Raw genomic sequence first — 11,734 nt, 5'->3', positions numbered from 1 at the left:
GCAAGATTCAAAACAATAGATTGGTCACAGCTCAGTTATAGCTCAAGCAGATCTTTTATTAAACAGAAAGTGGATAGTACACTCCTGAGATGTGGGAGTGGGCTGACCCTGAAGGAGTGGCCATGAGCTGTCTTGGCTTCCCTTTTTATACTCCCTGTCTCCTCCTCTTGGTTTTGCTCTGTGCAAAATGCAAATGGGCATACACTCAGGCCAATCAGGGAAGGGGGCATGTCTGGGCACATACAAAATAGGACTTTTACATATTTATCTAGGTTCGCATGGACTGAGAGTTTTGATTGACAGTTGTAAGTTACATAACAAAAGGCTCTAATTCTGCATGTCTTTCCCATCATTCAGTCTGTTGTAATCAGATGTATGTATGTATAGAATATTTGTGAAACCTTAGTTCCAGAAAAACATCTATTTCTGTTTTATTGACTACGCCAAAGTCTTTGACTGTGTGGATCACAATAAACTGTGGAGAATTCTGAAAGAGATGGGAATACTATACCACCTGACCTGCCTCTTGAGAAACCTGTATGCAGGTCAGGAAGCAACATTTAGAACTGGACATGGAACAACAGACTGGTTCCAAATAGGAAAAGGAGTACGTCAAGGCTGTATATTGTCACCCTGATTATTTAACTATTATGCAGAGTACATCATGAGAAACGCTGGGCTGGAGGAAGCACAGGCCAGAATCAAGATTGCAGGGAGAAATATCAATAACCTCATATATGCAGATGACACCACCCTTATGGCAGAAAGTGAAGATGAACTAAAAAGCCTCTTGATGAAGGTGAAAGAGGAGAGTGAAAAAGTTGGCTTAAAGCTCAACATTCAGAACACTAAGATCATGGTATCTGGTCCCATCACTTCATGAGAAATAGATGGGGAGACAGTGGAAACAGTGTCAAACTTTATTTTTTGGGCTCCAAAATCACTGCAAGTGGTGATTGCAGCCATGAAATTAAAAGACGCTTACTCCTTGAAAGTTATGACCAACCTAGACAGCATATTAAAAAGCAGAGACATTACTTTGCCGACAAAAGTCAGTCTGGTCAAGATTATGGTTTTTCCAGTGGTCATGTATGGATGTGAGATTTGGACTGTGAGGAAAGCTGAGTGTCGAAAAATTGATGCTTTTGAACTGTGGTTTTGGAGAAGACTCTTGAGAGTCCCTTGGACTGCAAGGAGATCCAACCAGTCCATCCTCAAGGAGATCAGTCCTGAGTGTTCACTGGAAGGACTGATGCTGAAGATGAAACTCCAATACTTTGGCCACCTCATGTGAAGAGTTGACTCATTGGAAAAGACCCTGATGCTGGGAGGGATTGGGGGTAGGAGGAGAAGGGGGCCACAGGGAATGAGATGGCTGGATGGCATCACCGACTCGATGGATATGAGTCTGGGTAAACTCCGGGAGTTGGTGATGGACAGGGAGGCCTGGCGAGCTGCGATTCATGGGGTTGCAGTGTCAGACACTACTGAGTGACTGAACTGAACTGAACTGAATGGTCTCCTAGTTGCCTAAAGTTACTTGAGGACACAGTTGTGCATCAAGGACGCATGTGCCTGAGTTGGAGAAGCCCCTGTGGTTAGTTTCTATCCACAGCGTGCTCTTCTAGGGCACAAGTGCAAGAGTTAGAAAAGTCTTTGCGGTTATTTTTGTAGCATACCTGTGAGCTCTCCCGGGCTTGTCTGGGGTGGTGGTTGGGGGGAGGTTGGGGGGGGGGGTTGAGGGGGGTGGGGGTGGGGTTAGAACTGCTTGCATCCTTTTCAGCCAAGCCACCCCTCATTGTTCATGCCTAACTTTCTACCTAACAAAATGGTTATATCTTCAGAACCAAAACCAAAAATAAAACATATAAACAACAACAAAAAATACTGGACCCATCAACAAAAGCAGTAAAGGATATTTTCTTTTCACTTTCACATTTGTCTTAGCTGGCCTTTGAGATTTTTACCATTCCCCTAAGGATTTTTGTTTTCTTCTGCCAATATAATCAGCTTGTTTGCTTAATTCCCTTTCACTTATTCACTCTTGTTCCCATATGAAGTCAACACAACTTTTCTTTAAAAATATTTATGTTTGAATCTTAAAACAAATTCGATCATCAGAAACATAGTCATCTAGATTCATGTATTTTCTTTTGTTGATTTTCAAATGTTGTGTTAATTTCTGCTATCCAGCGAAGTAATTCAGTTATAGGAATTCTTTTTTATATTATTTTCCACTTTGTTTTGTCATAGAATATTGAATGTTGCTCCCTGAGCGGTACAGAAGGACCTTTTGTAATCCATCCTGTATGTAATAGCTTGCATCTACTAACCCAAAATCCCCACCCGTCCCACTCCCCCCCACCACCTCCTTGAGCAACTACAAGCCTGTTCTCCATGTCTGTGACAGACTGCTATTTTCAATAACCTCCTGAGCCTTGGCATTTCTAATAAAATTCTAGAGGCTTACTACTTTAGCTCGTGAAATTGTATGTATCTTTATTCTTCTCACACTGGCTTTATGTATTCATTGATACAAATTTTCACGCCCCATGACTAAAACCCCAGTGAAGTGTGAAAGTCGCTCAGTTGTGTCAGACTCTTCAGTCCATGGAAGTCTCCAGGCCAGAACACTGGAGTGGGTAGCCTTTCCCTTCTCCAGGAAATCTTCCCAACCCAGGGATCGAACCCAGGTCTCCCGCTTTGCAGGCGGATTCTTTACCAGCTGAGCCACAAAGGAAGCCCAAGAATACTGGAGTGGGTAGTCTCTCCCTTCTCCAGGGGATCTTCCCGACCCAAGAATCTAACCGGAGTCTCCTGCGTTGCAGGCATTAGCAAATGTGTCTTATAAATCTGTGGACTCCAGCCAAGTTTTACTACCACAGCTCCATCCTTAGCCTTAGATTCAGTTGCTAATAACAGGGAAAAGAAACGCAGTTTGCAACAGGTGTCCAGGCACTGCCTATCAATAACTAATACAATCATACATTTAAATTTCCATTTCCCTTTCTCACTGTTGTTCCCATTTTGAATTAAAAAAAAAATTCTTAAAAAGATTTCTACTATGTCTCATCTACCCAATCTCATACAAATTTGGAGGAATTAATTATTCTTCAAAATACTTTGTAGCTACCTGCTGAAAAAAAATCTTAATGCAATAAATATCCAAGATTAAAAAAAAAATCCATGATCATCACAATCACTGTGACATGTATACGTCCAACAATACATGATGGATTGAAAAAAGTCATATACCCATGCAATGTTATATTATTCAGTGATATAAAGGATGAACCCTGAAATCATGCTAAGTAAAATAAGCCAGACACAAAATAACAAATATGATTCTACTTACATTGAGTATCTAGAAGAGGTAAATTCAGAGAGACAGAAAGTAAAACAGAGGTTACCAGAGGCTGGAGGTGTGGGTAAATAATGAGTTACTGCTTAGTGCATATAGAGTTTATCTATGGGAAGATGAGAAAATTCTGAAAACACATAGTAGTAATGTTAACGCATTTAATGCTGTAGAATTGTATACCTAAAATGGCTAACATGGAAATTTATGTATATTTTCCTGCAAAAAAAAATATATATAGTGGAAAATGTCTCTCCACCTCTGAACATCCCATACCACAATCTGGTAATCAGTCATTTTCTTCTATGTCCTTGCAAAGTGTATTCCCCATCTTATTTAAGAATAAACACTGTCATATTTTAACATACAAAAGTAATAAATGGTGCCAATTTCAGCAGCAAAAAGAAAGAAAGAAAAAGAAAAAATGCTCTTCTATAACCAGCTATACTACTTAAACTATGTTAGACCCAGCAGTGTCTGAGTTGACTCAAGGCATAGAAACCACACAGTGAGTAAAACAGGAAGTACTTAATATAAAACAGGAAGTACTTAATATAAGGAAACTCTGTTACCTTACAGCTGATGGAGAGGAAAAAGAAAAAAAAAGAGAGAACTGACTTCCCTACTCCTGAAGGCTGGGACCCCAATTCTAGGTGTCCAAACTATTCATGGATTTGCATAGCCAGAACTAGTGTGAAGTCCTTGGGCAAGAAGTAAGCAACCCTTCAAAGAGCAAGAGGGGTACAGTTCATCAGTAGATGATGGCGCCGTTACCAAAAATGGGCGGTGGTTTGGAAAGAACCCTCTGGACGGCAGGCAAGCAGTTCAGGGACATGCAGAAGGAATCAGATTGCCAGTGTGGGTGGAAGGTCTCTCGGGCATTGATTTCTGTGTCAAGAGGACCACATGGAGGTAATCACTAGACCACATTGGGCTACAATGTCCCCAGGTGAGCATGCTTGCTAGTCACAGGCTCGGGCAGAACTCCCCTTGATGTCTTTATCACCTCCACCTCCCCATCACTGACTCAATAAGCAACAGCTGGAAACCCAAGGCAGTGCCTTTCTTTTTCAGTACCTTCTAGTGTCCTTTACTGAGAAAACTTGCTGCACGTTGTGCTCACTATGAAGGAGAGATGGTGAAAGGAACTCTGTATATTATGGTAAAGAGTACATGTATACACCTGAATATTTAATATATGCATACACATACATGAATATTTCCTGGTGGCTCAGATGGTAAAGAATCTGCCTGCAATGCAGGAGACCAGGGTCTGATCCCTGGATTGGGAAGATCCTCTGAAGAAGGGAACGGCTACCCACTCCAGTATTCTTGCCTGGAGAATTCCATGGACAGAGGAGCCTGGTGGGCTACAGTCAGTGGGGTCGCAGACTTGGATATGACTGAGCAGCTACCTGTATATGCTATATATCATATATATACATGTATTATAGACACATGTGTATATACTATGTGTGTGTATTTTTAGCTGAGGGTCAATAGATTGTTAACTAACACAGATAATATGACAAAGCTTCCTGCAGCCACCCAAATTCAACTTAAAACACTGGGATTGATCTGTATCCTTCTGCTCCATGAAAATATTGAAACAGAGGAATGTTTTCCCTTGCTGACTTCAAGAATTTTTGAAGGTCACATGAATAATGAAATTCATGTGACAGACTTTTTCTATCCTATTTCTATTATAATTTTTCAAACACAGGGCTGTTTCACAGCTTTAGAATAATTGACATTATAAGGAATAGCATTTTTCATATGAATAATAATGAGTTGTATATCATACAAAGCCAGCAGTTAAACCCTTTTATATGCTCATATAGGAAATCAGATTCATGATTCTATGTGAAATAGAAGCTACTCTTTGTGACTTTTAATTGTTCCATAGCTTATAATGAGGATCTCACACATCAGGAGCTTTCTCTGTATGCTTGACATGGAACTAGAAGCAGCAATTTATGAAATAGTCAAAGAAGTTACGGGATTGGAAGCTAATGTGTACTGGTTGCATACATTTTAAGACATAAAAGTAGCATGAACAATTTGCTCTTTTTATAGAAGTATAATTTACATAGGATAAGCATAGAATTCAGTATCTTTAGTGAATTTATAAAGCTATGTAGCCAGAACATTATTTAGTTTTAGAACATTTCCATTACCTTTAAATGTTCCCTGGTGTCTTATTTTCAGTCAATCTCCACTCCCATCCTCAGCTTCAGGCAACTACTGTCTCTATAGATTTGCCTGTCTAGGAAGTTTCATATGAATGTAGTAAGTCTTTTGTATCTGGTTTATTTTATTCAGCGTAAGGTTTTTGATGTTTATCTATGTTAGCCCAATGTCTATAGTTCCTTTTTATTGCTGAATCACATGCCTTTGCATTCATTTGTAAAATTTTATTTTGATAGTATAAAAAGCTGTTGCAGTATAGTTTTGTTATTCCTTCTCTTTTTTGCTATCATTGTCATATAAATTACATCTTTATAAATTACAGTCTCATCAATACATTTAAAATGTATTGCATTATGCAGTTGACTTTTAAATCAAATAGTAGGAGAAACTAATTATAAACAAACATGCATTTATACTCTTTTGTATTTGTCTATTAGTTACCTTTATGAGCACCACTAATTTCTTCTTGTAGATTTATATTCTAACTAGTGTCTTTGATTTCAGCCTGAACAATTTCTATAGAATTTCTTGCAGAGAAGCCCAAGGCAAGAACACATTGGCTGTTCTTCCTGGAAGTTTGAGAGTTTTTCATGAATAAACTCTTATGAATTTGTTGTTTGTCTCTGGTTTATTTCCAGAGCCCCAAAAATGTCTGTTCTTGGCAATTTTGTTGAGTATTTTAGTTGTTTTGAGAAGTTAAGACACATAAATCTATTCACTCTACAGTAGTCAGCATATGTTTGTTTTAATCAGAATTATAATTCTAATATAAATTAAAGAAAATGAATAAAAGTTATCCATTATACCTCTGGCCTGTGACTTTATTCCTAAACTGCTTTATTGTTGTTGGGTTTCTAGGTGACAAACAGTACCATGAGTATGAACTTATGTAAAGTTGTTTTCCATTTCATTCATAATGTAGTTTAACCATTTCATTCATAATGTAGTTTAACCAAAGATAATATAAAGAGCACTTCATGCTTGAATGTAGAATATTGGTGTTTGTCACCATGAGGTATAAATAATGTGCTTTGGTGAAAAAAGATGTATATATATATATGTATATGTGAAATCCACAGTTAATTTATACAGAATTAAAGAACAAAAATAAAAATTCAAATTCAGACATTTCTCAGGTATAATATTCATTATATGAAATGCCAAACAAAACACAATAATATTCATAAATTAGTTATACAAATAATGTGGAATATAAAAAGAATCACTTTGATTTGTTTAAAATTATCTTAAATAGCCCTCCTTGCATAAATTTCGTCCTAAACTCACGCTGTGTTAGGTGCTACTCTTGTGTGATACCACAATTCCCTGAATTTATTTCTATCTTTATTACACTGGAGAGAGTTTTTAGTGTTCAGTTCTAGGCTGTCATTTCTTTGCGGGACTCTACCTTATGAAACTGCTTTTCTAGTGCTTGGCAAAGTACTTGACACATTAAACAATCAATAAAATTTAGATCAATCACTGACTTGCCGAGACAGCTTTTTTCTAGATTGTGTTTTACTGAACAGCAGTGACCGTCTTCCAAGGAAAGAAACGAAAGGGCCACGTGTTAAAGCACGTTTGGGATGATCTTGTGTGCACGCGCGCTCAGGTCTCCCACTGTGTCCCCTCCTCTCAGCCCCATGGACCCTGGCCCACCAGGCCCCTGTGTCCGCGGGGTTCTCCAGGCAAGAGTACTGGGGTGGGTCGCCGTGCCCTCTTTCGGGGGATCTTCCAGATGCAGGGAAGGAACCTGTGTTTCTTAGTCTCTTGCACTGGCAGCCGGGTTATTTACTAGTGCCATCTGGGAAGCCCTGGGATAATCTTAATACACATGAATAACAAAACTTCATCTAAATTATAGCACAACATTTCACAAAAAGTCGAGCCCAATTTATTCTTAAATATTCAGTAAATTTTGAATAACTATGGTTTGATGGGAAATGACAATCTAAAAGATCATTGGCATCTGATTTGGGGTATTTTCAAAGATTCTACTTCTTTTGTTTTTTACTTATAAATAAGTCTGTGTTCTCTCTGAGATGCTGTGTTCTTAACTGTAAAATGAAGTTACTGATAACTCATTGAGTTCTTATGTGAATTAAATGGAGCAATGCTAAATATGTTAAACAACCAGTTCTCTCAAAAATACCTGTTTCCAATAAAGTAGGTATGATTTTGCACCCTTTCTGGGTTAGCATAATTCAAGAAAAATTGCAATACATTACTGAATTCTAACAAATATAGATTTCTTAAAATCCAAATGATTCTTTCATAAATACTTTGAGGGAAGGGCTAGACTGAGCAAGAAATTTGATTTTAAAAATAACTTGTCTGTAATCTAATATTTTAAAACTTAATATACAATATTAGAAACATGCCAGTCAGTGTTTGCTGAAGACAGTCACAGGAAGACTCAGCTAATTCTTATTTTTATATTTAAAACCAATCTTTGGAGACAGTCTTATAACACGGTAGCTTACCTAATTGTTAGACTGCTGGGTTTTAGTGTTATAACTAAAGGTATTCCATGTTCATTAGTTGAGCCTAATTATTGACCTTCTCTCTTCTATTAATTTAAAAATAATCAAACAATATGTACCTTTAGTGTCAGTATGTATTCAGCTATTTAAAATTATTTGGCAGTGATTTCATTAAGTTTGACAGATTTCCTAACACTTTTTCTCAATAATTTCTTTTCCTGTGTGGTCTATTAAGCATGGTAGATATGATATAATACATTTGTTTGAATTCAAGATTCAATCAACATCTTGCAATGTTTTGTAAGATAAAATTTTGTATTATCCTTCTTTGAGACGGTCACGTCTCACAACATCACCCTGTGACAGAGGTAAATTGCCTTTCATTCAAGTGTGAGATCTTCCAGCTTGCTGGAAGGGCAGACTGCCAATCATAACACAAGGTTTAAAATTACACTAGAAATTACAGTGTCTTTTTTCTTGACAGAAACAGCAGGGACCAATGGTCAATTCAGACAGAGATAGAGAACCCCTGCCGATAGTGCTTTTGACTGATTTTAGAAAAAAAGAATTCTTCCTTTAAAAAAAACTTGCTGCACTCGTGTCCACTGTCTTTGCTTTATGCTTCTGTCCTTTTTTCCCCTGATTTTCACGTCTGTATCCCTTTCTCTCTGGGCTCCCCAGGTGGCTCGGTGATAAGGAATCTGCCTGTCAATGCAAGAGGCGTAGGAGACCGGGGTTCGATCCCTGGCTCGGGAAGATCCCCTGGAGGAGGAAACGGCAAACCATTCAGTATTCTTGCCTGGAGAATCCCCTGGAGAGAGGAGCCTGGCGGGCTCCAGCCCACAGGGTCGTAAAGAATCAGACCCAGCTGAGAGACTGAGCGCACACGCACACACCCTCGCCCGTTAGCTGGGAATTCGTTCATTTCAGTTACACGGGGATATTAACTACGAAAGTGCTATTCGTTAGCAGGCCCTCCTAAAAGGTCATGATGACTGCCTGCTATTAGGATTAACACAGAAATGTTACTAATAGCTCTGTTTTCTCCAAGAATGTGTGTTCTTCAAGCCGCAGGCTCTTTTCTCCTCTAACGGAAAACACTTTGTGTTCTATGATATCTACAAACTAAAACTATTCAATTTTCCAAAAAGAGTTCCATCAAGTTCAACATCTTTCCTTCAAAAAGAAATTTATCAAAACATGGATAGATTTTAAATCGATTTAAGAGCTGGCTTAAAAAAATGGCTTCCCTTGTAGCTCAGCTGGTAAAGAATCTGCCTGCAATGTGGGAGACCTGGGTTCGATCCCTGGGTTAGGAAGATTCCCTGGAGAAGGGAATGGTTACCACTCCAATATTCTGGACTGGAGAATTCCGTGGACTGTATAGTCCATGGGGTCGCAAACGAGTTGGACACAACTGAGCGACTTTCACTTTAAAAAAAACGGAATAAAAAAAGAGTAAAGTATTAAAAAAAAAAACAAACAACAACGGTGTTTCTCTACTAGGTTAGTCACATACAGGTGAGCAATGTTCTAATGAGGATTAAAATGAAGAATATTACTTGTGAGTTCCCCTTAAAACAACGGAGAGCCCTACAGTGGTGTCGCAGAGAGGAGGGTGCCTTACTCTCAAATGTGTGCGCACTGCTCTAACTTCTGCCTCTTAAATACACGAAAGAATTCTGAAACTTCCGACCTTAACATTCAGAAATGGAGTATTTTGAATTACACTTTGATTTTCTTGTGTCTTAAGTCACATTGACCCAGAATGGAAAAATTAGCAAAATATTTGGTCTAACAAGGGAAAGCATACAAGAAAAAAGCAAATCACAGTAAATGTAGAAGTCTTGTACCCATATTTTCCAGCTGGCTACAAAGGCAAATAAAAGTACATCAACTCTGACTTGATCTTTCTTTTAGTTAGTGTATCAGTATTTCTGAGAACTGCACTTCAGAAACAATGCATACATGTTACTTCTGTTCTGCATCAATATTCTTTATCAACTTTTTATAAAGAATGAATATCACATTTCTAAATTATTTTGATAAAGTTGAAATTATAGAAGTCAATTTTTCAGGGAGAATATACTGAAATTATGGCAGGGAAAAAGCTGTATCTAATTTCTGTTTCAAATAATTGTTTGTGAGAAGGGCAGAACAGCCTGTACCACATCTCTCTTCATTGCCAGATGCCCATGTGATTTTCCACTAACAATTCTAATATAAGAGTAGCTAAACTGACTTATCTTCTAATATGCATAAATATAGGTCATAACATCAGAGAAATGCCATATGTTATTTTTCAAATAAAAGAAATATATAAATTCTGTAAACTTGGTGCTTGACATTATAAAAATGTAATTTTTCTACTCTTGAGGAACCTTGGAATTAATGACTATAACTCTTACACATGAAGGTCAAATCCTTATGAAAGGATTTGTTAGGCATCTCCTGATGGCATTTATGATATTTTAATATAAGCCAAATAAACTTGGTGAAGTTTCATTTAATGTGTTAGCTTGTTCCTTTAACTGTGTGGATTTTATCTTGATTAATTTTTTGCAACCACTATGTTCAATTATGTTCCTGAATGCTATTTTTGCTGATGGATAGGGAGTGAGAAGGAAAAAAAAAAAATCTCATCATGAAGGAAAGTAAAGGATTATTTTCTCATATGTTTTAATAGATTAAAGTTAAATAATGTGGTAAATATATATATTTTTAAGACTAAATAGACTTGGGATTATTTCACTTGATATGAAGTAATTTTATAGATATCAATGTGTATGTGTGTGTGTAGGTGTGTTAGTCACTCAGTCGTGTCTGACTCTTTGTGACCCCATGAACTGTAGCCTGTCAGGCCCCTCTGTCCATGGAATTCTCCAGGCAAGAATACTGGAGTGTGCTGCCGTTTCCTTCTCCAAGCGATCTTCCCTACCCAGGGATCAAACCCAGGTCTCCCGCATTGCAAGCAGATTCTTTACCATCTGAGCCACCAGGGAAGCCCTACAGATATCAATAAAATTCACAAATATGAATGAGAAAGAGGTCATGAAATGATAAAGTTCAAACTATTTTTTAGACTTTTTAAAGAATTAATATTCTTGAAGGAAATATTTTTATCATATACTGAATATATTTTTATAATTACCATAATGCAAACATATATATAAGCAAGGATAGGAAAAGCAAATATTGTTTCAGTTCAGTTCAGTCGCTCAGCTGTTGTCCGACTCTTTGTGACCCCATGAACCGCAGCACGCCAGGCCTCCCTGTCCATCACCAGCTCCCGGAGTCTACCCAAACTCATGCCCATCGAGTCGGTGATGCCATCCAACCATCTCATCCTCTGTCGTCCCCTTCTCCTTCTGCCCCCAATCCCTCCCAGCATCAGGGTCTTTTCAAATCAGTCAGCTCGTCGCATCAGGTGGTCAAAGTATTGGAGTTTCAGCTTCAGCATCAGTCCTTCCAATGAACACCCAGGACTGATTTCCTTTAGGATGGACTGGTTGGATCTCCTTGCAGTCCAAGGGACTCTCAAGAGTCTTCTCCAACACCACAGTGCAAAAGCATCAATTCTTCAGCGCTCAGCTTTCTTTAGAGTCCAACTCTCACATCCATACATGACACTGGAAAAACCATAGCCTTGACCAGACAGACCTTTGTTGACAAAGTAATGCCTCTGCTTTTAATATGCTATCTA

This window comes from Cervus canadensis, chromosome 19, assembly GCF_019320065.1.
Source record: "Cervus canadensis isolate Bull #8, Minnesota chromosome 19, ASM1932006v1, whole genome shotgun sequence".
Lineage (NCBI taxonomy): Eukaryota > Metazoa > Chordata > Mammalia > Artiodactyla > Cervidae > Cervus > Cervus canadensis.
Note: the sequence above shows the minus strand (reverse complement) of the source record.